General features: G+C 35.0%; 1 protein-coding gene across 3 annotated transcripts in view; it reads right to left on the bottom strand.

Annotated features, from left to right (window-relative positions):
• Window positions 1-12,200, bottom strand: part of LOC122529256 (LIM and SH3 domain protein Lasp) — a 37,842-nt gene that overhangs the window by 12,960 nt on the left and 12,682 nt on the right. The window lies entirely within an intron of this gene.

Genomic DNA, 12,200 nt, shown 5'->3' with positions numbered 1-12,200 from the left:
TGTAAATTTATATTAATTTTAATTCAATTTTAATTAATATTAATATTGTAAATTTATATTTTCCCAATTTCTGAATAGAAATCCTTAAAACACTTAAATTAATATTAATATTGTAAATTTATATTAATTTTAATTCAATTTTAATTAATATTAATATTGTAAATTTATATTTTCCCAATTTCTGAATAGAAATCCTTAAAACACTTAAATTAATATTAATATTGTAAATTTATATTAATTTTAATTCAATTTTAATTAATATTAATATTGTAAATTTATATTAATTTTAATAAATAATAATATTATAAATTACAAACAATTAAATAATATTGTAGAACAAAAACCACATTTTCCGTCATACTTAATTGTAATATAATATTTCATAAATAGAAATAGATAAGTTATATTACATTATAGAAATTAAGTACATATTTTATAAGACAAAACGTGTAGACACGAGTAGACATGAACTGATCGACAACCTAAAGGCTAAAGTTACTCGGTTAAATCCTTTCTAAGAAAATTATTATAAAATTTATTACAAACGTCCAACTTTTATGATAATAAATATATCTCCAAGTCGCTAATACAAGTGAATGCGACTTCAAATAATGAAAATAAAAAAAGAGAAAAAACGTGCAAGTGGCCGCGAACGTGATTATCGCTAAAAGAAAAATTGAAAAAAAAAAAGATATTTATTTTTTGCATTCGAGAAAGTGAAATAATAATTAACGCAGCGGGTAGAAATAAGAGCAGTCGAATGCAAAGAAATCGCGGCTGAAGAGGAACGAGTAGAACCGCAGTCTGGCAAGAATCACAAGGATCGTCGTCTCTCTCCTTTTTCCAAAGCGACGTCTCGCTGCATCTCAAGAGTGATTTTCCAAGACCGGCCCTGCCTTATTGGATTCCGTAAACCGCGGGCAGGAATCGCGAGAATGGCTTCGGAAGTAGCCCGTGGCCTGGCCTGTTCGACGCACACATCGAACGAAACCTTACTCCGACCGCATTGCTCGAATTCCAACGAAGGCCGAAACGAGAATTCCTACTTTTTCCTCGCTTCTTCGAGTTTCGCGTCCTCTTTGCCGTGCCCGTAAAAAGATATCGAGAGACGCGACAGCTGACGAGCGTGCGAATTGAAACGTTCGCGCGTTTTCGAATCTCAGACCGAGAACTTCGATTAATCTATTAAACTCGAGATTATAATTCGTCGCTCGGAAAGAAGAGAAACTCTCCTTGAGTCGTTTGAGAAATTTCTCGTCCTTTCATTTCTCCTCTGCTGCCTCGTTCAATTATAAATGACACGGTGCGCGCGAGGATTGAAATCGACCGACGCTGAATTAACGCGTGGATTCACGACGCTCACGCGTTTATGACAGGACGTGGAAGATGTACGAGACATTCTTTGTAACATTCTTTGTAATATTTAACGCGTTTATAATGCCACGCTTCAAAGCTGACTTTTGCTTTAAAGTCTAAACTCGTGGTGAATCGAACGAAACGCTCCACAGGGGAGGGGATTTTCCTAATGAATTTTCTGCATTTCACCTCAAGACGAGTTGAAATTGTGAAATTTTGAATTTTCTAGATTATCTTTATTTTATTTTATAATAATTATTATTTATTTTGTATTAATAATTTAAACGATCGAAGTTTATTACAGAAAAATTCCACTAAAATTATTTTATATTTGCGCATTTCAGTTTCTCTTTTATATGTTTCAAAACTTTATTTGCTATCATATCGCTACGTTTTATTATTATTATTTTTTTTTTACAATTTCTTAGTGATTTCTTCGAGACACTTCAACTGTCTCCTTTCGTTCTTTTATTTTTTTCTTTCATAAATGTCATGAGGCTGTCATGTTTGGAAGCTTGTTTGGACCAAGTTTAGCCAAAAATTCAGTTCTTGAATAATATGAATTATGTGTCACAGGATTTTAGAGATGGGGGAATAAGATTGGGGAAACACTGGTCTAAGCAAACGTCGATTGGAAATCTGCAATGACAGTCGATACTCGTTCAAAAATGTCAAATTCTGCATCGAAACAGCAGTAAATCGAATCACCGATGTCTGCTTAGTCTTAACAAACGAATCTCGAGATTTCTCAAGTTCCTTTACGTTCATCAAAAATATTCGTTAAACGTTTACGCGAGCATTCGCGATCTACCAGTCTAACGAACTTCGTAACTACACCAGTACTTCCTAGTTGAGAAATGACCCGATTGACGAACAGTGAAAGTCAGAGCAGAAAAAGTCGCGATTCCAAGCATCTGCAACATCCGCGCACTCTGCCAATTACTGACCTTCCAAACAGTACAAGTTTCCACTTAAGCGAAACGACCTGATTAACCTAATTAAGGCTGGAGGACAAAGAAGGAAAGAGAAGACCGTAATTTCCTCCCATGAGCCTTACAAAGGCTCGTGATACAAAGCGGCGAGTGAGTCTCTGGCTTTCGAGAGGCAACGCGGCGAGAGACATAGTGCACAGGGTTGTAAAATTACACACGGGCCCGTGCTGTCTCGGCCTATGGTGGGGTTCAGAGTTGCATTGTGGGACAAGGTCGGTTCACCGTGGCCAAGCAGTCGTCGGGTCACGCTACGCTGGCCACCCCTTTTACTCTTCGCTGTGTTAAATTGCTCGCCAGCCGAGACCGCGCGATTTAACCACGCCGATGCTTCCGGCCCTTTTTCCTCCTCGACCTTTTTTTCTCGCGATTTTCTCACTACTTCTTCCTCCCTGTTCAGCTTTTCTTCAGCCAACGATGAGTGAGCGCGACCTTGGAATTTTCGGAGCACCCCCGCGGGCCAAGACTACCAAAATGATCAACTTATAATTTGTTAGAAACTAAATATTAATATTCAATTTAATTAATTATTAATTTAATACTGAGTTAATATTAAATTTAATTAATTATTAATTTAATACTGAGTTAATATTAATATTAAATTTAATTAATTATTAATTTAATACTGAGTTAATATTAATATTATATTTAATTAATTATTAAATTAATATTAAATTAAATATTAATATTAAATTAATCATTAAATTAAATATTAATATTAAATTAATCATTAAATTAAATATTAATATTAAATTAATTATCAAATTAATATTAAATTAAATATCAATATTAAATTTGTTAGAAATTTTATAGACACGAAACAATAGTTGAGCATTTTTAGAGACTTAAATGATATTTTTCGTAAGATGTATAGATAAAAGCTTCTAATGCCTCTAATGGAAATTCTATGGTCATTCAGTAGTTCTCTTTTTTTTTTCTTACGAAAATTTCATTGAAACAACTCTTGCGCATTTTCTTTAGACTCGGACAATTCGTGACACAATTAATTATATGGGAGAAACAAAATGGCGAAAGGAACGCAGTGACGCACGATTGTGACAATTAGTACTTCCAAAAGAGAAACTTGAAACTGTGTGTCTCATCTCGCTAACGTAAAACTTGAAAACTACGAGTGATACCGTCTTCGTCTTTTCAATTTATTTCGCGAACTTTAGACCACCTCTGCTAAGAGATCGTCTTTTAACCGCTTTCGAGAGTTTTCGAGAATTTTCGAGATAACGTCGGGCAAAAAAAATTTCCTTTTCCCCCACTTTAAATGTAGAAAAGAGTACCACAACCTTGAAACACCCCCCTACGCCTCAAAAATGATATCTGTATCTCCGCACAATGCTATCAGAAATCATACAATTCTTATCGCATTCATTCTTTCTTACGTGACTGATTACTTTATCACTCGCGAATTCAAATTTTCAGCTTGACAAAAAGCTCGAAATGAGAAAAGACAGTCAAACGTAACACATTTAAATGCATCCTCCTTCTCAGTTACATATATAGATCGATTTAAACAGCTCAGATTATATGCACAACGATTTGAAAGCGATTTTAATAAAACGGATGAATAATGGAACGATCTAGAGAGACGTTTGTGACCGTGTAACGAGCGTAATTTACGTAGGTAAATATATTACGCGTAGGTAATGCATACGTGAAACATGCGTGCGCATGTAACGTGTCCTCCTCGAGTTTCCTCCTCTTCAGTACTATATCATTCGCAGCTCCTACGTCTCGTTTTACGCTACTCGTGCCATTTTTTTTTTCTACAACTGGTGTGCCACTCGAAAAACTAAAGTCGTTAGTTTCACTAGTCGAGACGAGGGAAAGAGAATTCGGAAGATTAAAATCGCACTTTGATCTCTAGCACGATCCATGTTCGTCGAGATAAAGCAACAGAACCGATATTTAAATTGTAAATATTTAACAAGATTTTGCAGCGTGCTTCAAAATATGGAGTGCAGGAGAGTCTTTTTAACACATTGCGGCCCGCACATTTTTGGAGCAACAGGGAAACTTTGTACAATGCATATATGCACGTCTTTAATTCACAATGATAAAATATTTTTAAATATTAGTATATATATATAATAATATATAGTTCTGTAATAGTATATATGTAATTCTATATATGTAATAATATATAGTATATTTAGTATATATATATATATATATATAGAGTAATATTTAAGTTATATAATATTTATATATTTACATATAATATTAAATATTTATTTATATATTTAGTAATACTTATATATTTCTACAATGTAAATATCTATATATTTACTATAACATAGTAATATTTAAGAATCTATTTATTATGTATTTTAGATTTTAACTATTATTTATTTCATATTTATATTAATTCAACGATCTCATTTTTAAATATCTTCCAAAATTGAAATTTGAACGCGAGATACTTGTTATGGACAAAAAGATCATAGAAAATCAAAAGCAAGATTCTTTTCTTTTTTTCTACGTCGCAATAATTTCACGCTAGTGTCTATCCATCGTCGGACGATGTCATGCGAATGGGTTAATTGTTCCACGAGCGAGGAGACGCAGGCACCGGGCAATCGGTGAAACCGGAGAACGATACTTAATGACTGGCAATTAGAGAAAGGACCGACGATTATGAGAGTGTGCAAAGTTGCTCTGAGGTGAACCGCAGCCAGGCTGAACAGAGAAGAACGAGGCGAAGGGAAACGAGTGATTCACTCGTGGTGAACCAATGACGATGATCAACCGGCGGATGACATCATTTTCCCGTGACAAGTTAAAATTCGGCGGGGACGCGGTCGTTCCTCGCAAGCGGAAGGAAACGATGACTAATCTCTCGATAAAATCGTGGAAAATCGTAGACTTTCCCACCATTGACAGTCCAACGAAAGAAAATATCCTGAAGAAGATTAACAACATTAATCGTTTGAGTTGTAATACAGAGCGAGCCAAAAAACCTCTGCTAAAATAAATCCATGATTTTTTTATTATACACTTATTTGAAGAAAATCACGGTTGAACTTAGATTTAATTTAAAATCGATAAAATTAGTTTTTTCTTATATTTCGATGTTTCGTTGAAAAGAACAGGTGGGAAGAAACTTTTGGTCCACTCTTGTATATATGAAGTTATACTCGTGGTAGGAATTACGGTTTCAATTTAAAAGAAAAATCGTGAAGATACTAGCATTAATATTATTCATATTATTAACCGTTTTCTGCTAAAATAAATCCGCGAGTTTTTTTAATTATATACTTATCTCAACATTTGAAAGAAATAATTTTTAAAACATAATGAAAGAAATGACGTTTGAACTTAAATTTAAAAATTGATAAAATTAGATTTTTCTTATATTTTGATGTTTCGTTAAAAAAAAAAGAAAAAAAAAATAGGAGGGAAGAAATTTTTGGTCCACTCTGTATATGCAGTTATACTCGTGGTAGAAATCATGGTTTCGATTTGGAAGAAAAAGCGTGAAGAAGATACTAAAGTTAATATTATGAACTATTTGAGTTATAATATATGGAGTCACACTCGTGGCAAGGATCGAAAGAAAAAGCAAATTGCAGTTCTCTGGAACAGGAACTTGAATTTTTAATTTTAACATTAACTGTAAACATTAACATTAATGTTAAAATTATTTCAACATTAACTGTAAACATTAACATTAATTTTAACTAACTTCAAAAACTGAAGATTAATAAATACAAATTATTGCAATACAATTATAATATGCTGTCAACGCTTTACACGGACATCGTCTGACACGATATAACGTGACCAACGTTTCTCGAAGACCGAGAAGAAAATCGTAAGGCAACGGATAAAGTTGCAGCTAGAAGACTGACTGAGCAATTGATTCTAAAATTTCACTTCAATTGTCCAAGATTCTCGATCGTACGAGCCTTCTTTGTTAAACAATACAGAGGTCCATTACAAAATAATAGTAAGTCGCTGTTGAACGTTCCCTCCCGTTACTCTTACGGGAGAGAGAACAATGATCTCCGAGAGGAATAACCGCAATAATTCCCGCGTCCAAATGGTTACGCGGCAAACACGTATTAAAACGTATTAATTCCCCGGCAATTAAAATCTCGATTTGCCGGCAATTACGTTGCGCATTACGTTTCGTCCGAGGCGGGGAACGAAGCGAGCATTTTCATATCCTATGGTTCCCGCACGCGTCCTTATCGAGCACCGCCATCATCGTCGTCGCTGAAACGTTTAATTAAGGCAACGATGAACGCCAGGTACCGCGCGGCCAACTTAGCAACTAACAATCTGGCCTCATCCTATCAATTACTCTCTGTGATAACGAACGAGAAACGAACGCAGGAAGAAAGGTAATGAAGAACAAAGAGTAAGAAGTAAGAAGAAAAAGTGAAAAATTGGAGAGACGAAGGGAAAACGCGGATGGAGAAGAGGGAGAAGATGAAACGTCGAGGTGGAACAAAAGCAAGCAACGAAGCACGAAGTTGCTCGAAGCAACGAACACGTGTTACCTTTTGCCATAGGCGTTCGCGCCGGGTGTGTGTTTAATTCTGCGCGCGTCGTCCCGGCGACAGAACCCGGAACAAGTGTTCGCGCGCATTTGCAAGCAACAGTACATTACGCGTACGTCCATGGCCATCGGGGGAAACCGTTTCGCTTAATTCAAATTGTTTTCTGCGCGGGACGTGGGAAACATCTGCTGGATGATGGCGAGGAATTGGCGTGGAGTGGAAAATTCGGACGCAACAGCAATAAGATTCAGTTTTCTGACCTCGATATCATTATAATTAGAGAATAAACGTTGGCAGCGTTGAAATGGTGAAAATTACCAATTGGTAATTTTTTTTTTTTTTTCGTAAAATTCTGATAGGATGATTGCGACCGTAGAGAATTTGAATGATTTCAAATGAGTTTCAGATGATTTTTCATGGAAAAAAGTAAAATCTTGCATGCTTCTATTTAAGTAAAGATCAATGTTAATTTTAACAAGGATACTAGCACGTTTTCAGTACTTGTGAGCAAAGAAAATTTAAAATTCTCGGATATTTTTCTTCTCCCTATCTCAAAGTTCTCAGAGTATATGTGAGTTTCAAAATGGGACAATATTTTATACCACAGAAAATCAAAGTGCTAATGTATGAACAATTTTGTTATAAAATGCTAGCACATTTTCACAATATTTGCGAGCAAAGAGAATCCAAAATTCCGAGATATGTTTCTTTTCTGCACACCTCAAAATTCTCAGAGCAAGTACATTTGTTTCAAAATGTCATAATATTTTATACAACAGAAAATCGAAGTGCTAATATATGAACAATTGCGTCATAAAATACACATGCGACTGGAAGATTCTATTATCTGAATTATGAATATTAAGAATAAAATAAAACAAAATAATACTTTACAACAAAATTTTATAACAAAATAATATTACAAAAAAATCATAAAATCCCAAGGTTCGTTTTCGATTTGAAAATTACGCGAAAATACTATGTTCTTCTGGCACTTTTTTTTTTTTTTTCAGTGAACGTCCAAACGATCGTTCGGACGAAGGAGGTCGTCCCTAGCAGACAACGTACGTTGCTCCGTTGCTCATACACGTATACGAGCTGATAAAAATTAAATGAACGCGATGGACAGACGCGAGAAAGGGGGAAGATAAAGAGCAAGGGAAATGAAGACGAGGGGCGAGCAGGACCGGACGGGAGGGCACCAGACGAATGAATGAATCTCACGGCTCACACGTGTTCCGCTTTGCTTGTTCAGTCCATCGTCTGATTCGACACGCATTGCCCGACGTATGCACTCTTTCGCTCCTGTTTCGCGAGAGGAACGCGATGCTCCAACGACGGATCGTTCAACTCGCGCAATTTTTCTTCCGCATTTCCCGCAGTCACGTTCGACATGTTCGATGGAAGCCATAGCCGAGTCATCGAATGGTCAGAGTTTACGTCCTGTTAGAGCTGGCTAGATTTGAAACATTTGAACGTAAGGAGGTGAAAAGCTTGAACGTTCTTCGATGTATTTCTTTTGTAGACGTCGAAGAAGTTCTACTTTAAAAACACGGTGGATTTTTACTTTGACGAATGTCTTCTACGCTGTTTCAATGCAATTTTTCGGCAGTTTCAGTCGATGCAATGGCATAATGTTTCAATTTACAACCACTATTTTGCTTCCACCAAACTGCATGCAATTTGCTTCCACGCAGGCTCCTCGAACATCTACAGGGTGATTCTACAAACGGGGACAACGTACAGTTGTTCATTGACCGACGACGGAGACGAAGACGGAGGAAATTTCGATGAGAAACAGATGTTGGACGGTTTAACGAGATCAATCTTCTTCCAACGTGATTTCTGCATACTGCAGTTGCAGGTTTCTTCTCGTCCAGCAACTGTGCTTCCTTCTTCGAGGGAAGAAAAAAGCCGGATCAACGAACCGTGAAATATTTTTACAGTCGGCTACGAAGATCTATCTCTGTGTTACGACTTCACTTCAAACTTCTTCAAACAGATAAAAATTAAAGATTTTTTTCAATTTCAGCGTGAAAGTTGTTGTTGTTGCGTGCGGAAGTAAAATTCACATAGGAATGCACGAAATCTGTACACGTGATCTGGCAACGTTTGTATTGCCTGAGCGAAAACGCAGTGCAGAAATTCGTGGTTGTTTCCCCGTGGCAACGGTCTCGTATTTGCGCAAATTGCAGCCGGTTACGCGGCGAAAAGAGACGGCAGAACGCCGGAGAAATGCAGATTCGAAACGCGCCTCGAACGATTTCGTCATCGCAGATGCTCGCTCGGAATACTCGGCGAGTCATCGTTCGCACCGCTAAAACGCTGCATACCGATCTCTTGCTCGATCCTCCGCTAACCTCTTCAGATCTCGATTCTTTTCCACAATTCGATGGACTGAGAAACATTGGAGTAGGATCAACTTCACGACATTCGCGACACAAAGTTTTATCACGTGTCTTCGATTATAAATTAAAGATATTGTGTATCTCTAAAATAGATATATAAAATATATAAAAAAAAGATATTATATATCTTTAAAATAAAATAAATGTTATAATCTTAAAAAGATATTATATAATCATAACATATATATATTATACATAACATATAAATATTATAAAACATTATGACAAATATTATATATCTTTAAAATAAAATATTATAACAAATATTGTATATCTTTAAAATAAAATATTATAACAAATATTATACATCTTTAAAATAAAATATTATAACAAATATTATATATCTTTAAAATAAAAAAAATGTTATAATTTTAAAAAGATATTATATATCTTTAAAACAAAAAAAGCGTTATAACTTTAAAAAGATATTATATAAAATATCATAACATGTATATGTTGTATATAACATATAAATATTATATATCTTTAATATATCTTTAAAATAAAATATTAACAAATATTATATATCTTTAAAATAAAAAAAAGTGTTATAACTTTAAAAAGATGTTATATCTTTAAAATAAGATAAATGTTAAAAATATTTTTAAAATATTATAACTGTTATAACTTTAAAAAGATATTATATATCTTTAAAATAAAATATTATAACAAATACGATATATATCTTTAAAATAAAATACATGTTATATCCACGAAGTCCTAAGGACTAAGCTCGAATCGAGTATTTGAAAATTAAAGCAGTATGTGCTAAATCGGCAGAAACAAGTTTCGGTAGGAATGAAAATTCGAGTCGAGAAACACCCAGTGTCTAGAGCCCGAGCGATAGATAATGTGGAGAAGTTATCACGAAAAAGCGTTAGATCTCGCACGCATTTTCCTCGGCCTTCTCCTCGGGGTATATGTATATCCCCGAATTGATCTACGTCGGCGACGCGAAATTGAATGGGACTCGAAATCAATTTCGATGCGTCGACCAACGATCAACGAGAATTAACTCCGCGCTTGTTTTCGCTCCTTTGTTTGCAAACGTAAAAGAAAATCGTACGGAAACGTTCACCAATCGAGTGAATTTCACTCGAAATGATCACGCCCAGAAATCGATTGAAACGGGCGATCGTTTCGAATTGAATGTGTAAGCGTTTCGATAATTAATCGGTAATGATAAATAACGATAATGATAATCTAAGGAAAAAAAAAAATAGTCCGCGTAATTATGGCTGACGTGCTCGACAAAAAGATAGGATAATCCCATTCCGTATCGCGATACGCGATAGCTCGTTAATCAATAAATAGAAATAAAATCGTGGGGAATCGTGCTCGTTTATATTCTGTTATTGGGACGTATTACAGCTTTCACGGCTTTCCAAAGGCTAATTATTTTCCTGTGTACACCGAGTTGGCGGCAAAGCAACATTACATCGCGATCAATTTAATCCTGTGTAACGTTAAATCACAGCGGCCCTTGCGAGAGAGAAAGGAATGAGTATGTCACACGAAAATAATTTTCCATTTGCATCGATGACCTGCGAAATAATGTTCGAATTTCACTAAAATCACTTCTTGTCTCGATACAAAATTTACAGTTCGCTATCTTATATGTATATATATATATATATATATATATATATATATATAATGTGAAGTAATATTATTAATATATAATAACACATTAATGTGTTTTATATATATATATATATAGTAATATTTCCAATTCGAGCACTTTGAATTTTGATATTTCCAATAATTGAATGTTCGATCTTCGGTGTCATAACATTTCGACTTTTAAGTATCAGAATATTCCAAATTTTTACCGAACTTTCCTCGACTCGAGAGTACAAGTGTATAGTTTCTAATTCCTTATCACTAAAAAGCTCAAAGAACGAAATCTCTCATAAAAAAGAAGAAAGAAAAAAAGGAGAAGGGGAACAGATGGCAGGGTTTCCCAGGCGAACCGACGCCTGGTTCTCTCGATATACTTTCCGATCCTTTCACTCGAATCCCTATTGAAAATCGTGCGAAGCCGCAACGACACATCATTGGACGTGGGCAAGGACGCAGCTGAAACGGAGCCACGATAAAAGGAGGATTCGTTCGAAATGCAGGATAGCTGTACATTATCCTGACCGCAATAACGCATGGTTTTCGCTTGGCCTGCGACAATCGTCAAACTCCTGACCCCTTTCTGGCAAATCGGTGCTTCTTTCTCTCGCCAATCACCCGCTCTAAACGCGGTTTTGTTGTACGCTAAAGGGGCTAACTACACGTGACCGATGATTTAACTCGAACCGAGTTAAGTATTGAGTCACTGGAAATAAATGACAAATCGGACGGTTTCGTCATATGTTCGTTCGGCGAATGTGTGAATACATCGAGAGTTTATTTCGTCTCATAACGCGGATTATAAAATTCATGAAGTTTGTTTGAATAATTAGTAATAAAATTAAATGTGCTGAAAATTAGATATACGATTCATAGAAATGTTTATAAATGTTTGAAATTAAATGGTTCTGGTTTCACGAAATTGAAATTAATAATAAAATTAAATGTTGGAGGGACTCACAAAAATGTTTGAAAATGTTTGAATAGAAAAATCGGACGAACGCTATCAAAAGTTAAATGGCTCTGGCTTCGCAAAGTTGAAAATAATAATAACATTAATTGCAAGTATTAGAGGGATTGAAATGTTTGAATGGAAAAATTAAGTATTGAAGCAATTCACAGAAATGTTTGAAAATGTTTGAATAGAAAAATCAAACGAACGTTATCGAAAGTTAAATGGCTTTGGCTTCGCAAAGTTGAAAGTAATAATAACATTAATTATAAGTATTAGAGGGATTGAAATGTTTGAATGGAAAAATTAAGTATTGAAGCAATTCACAGAAATGTTTGAAAATGTTTGAATAGAAAAA

This window comes from Frieseomelitta varia, unplaced genomic scaffold (assembly GCF_011392965.1).
Source record: "Frieseomelitta varia isolate USP_RPSP 00005682 unplaced genomic scaffold, Fvar_1.2 scaffold_281, whole genome shotgun sequence".
Taxonomy (NCBI): Eukaryota; Metazoa; Arthropoda; class Insecta; order Hymenoptera; family Apidae; genus Frieseomelitta; species Frieseomelitta varia.
This window is presented reverse-complemented; position numbering and strand designations above follow the sequence as displayed.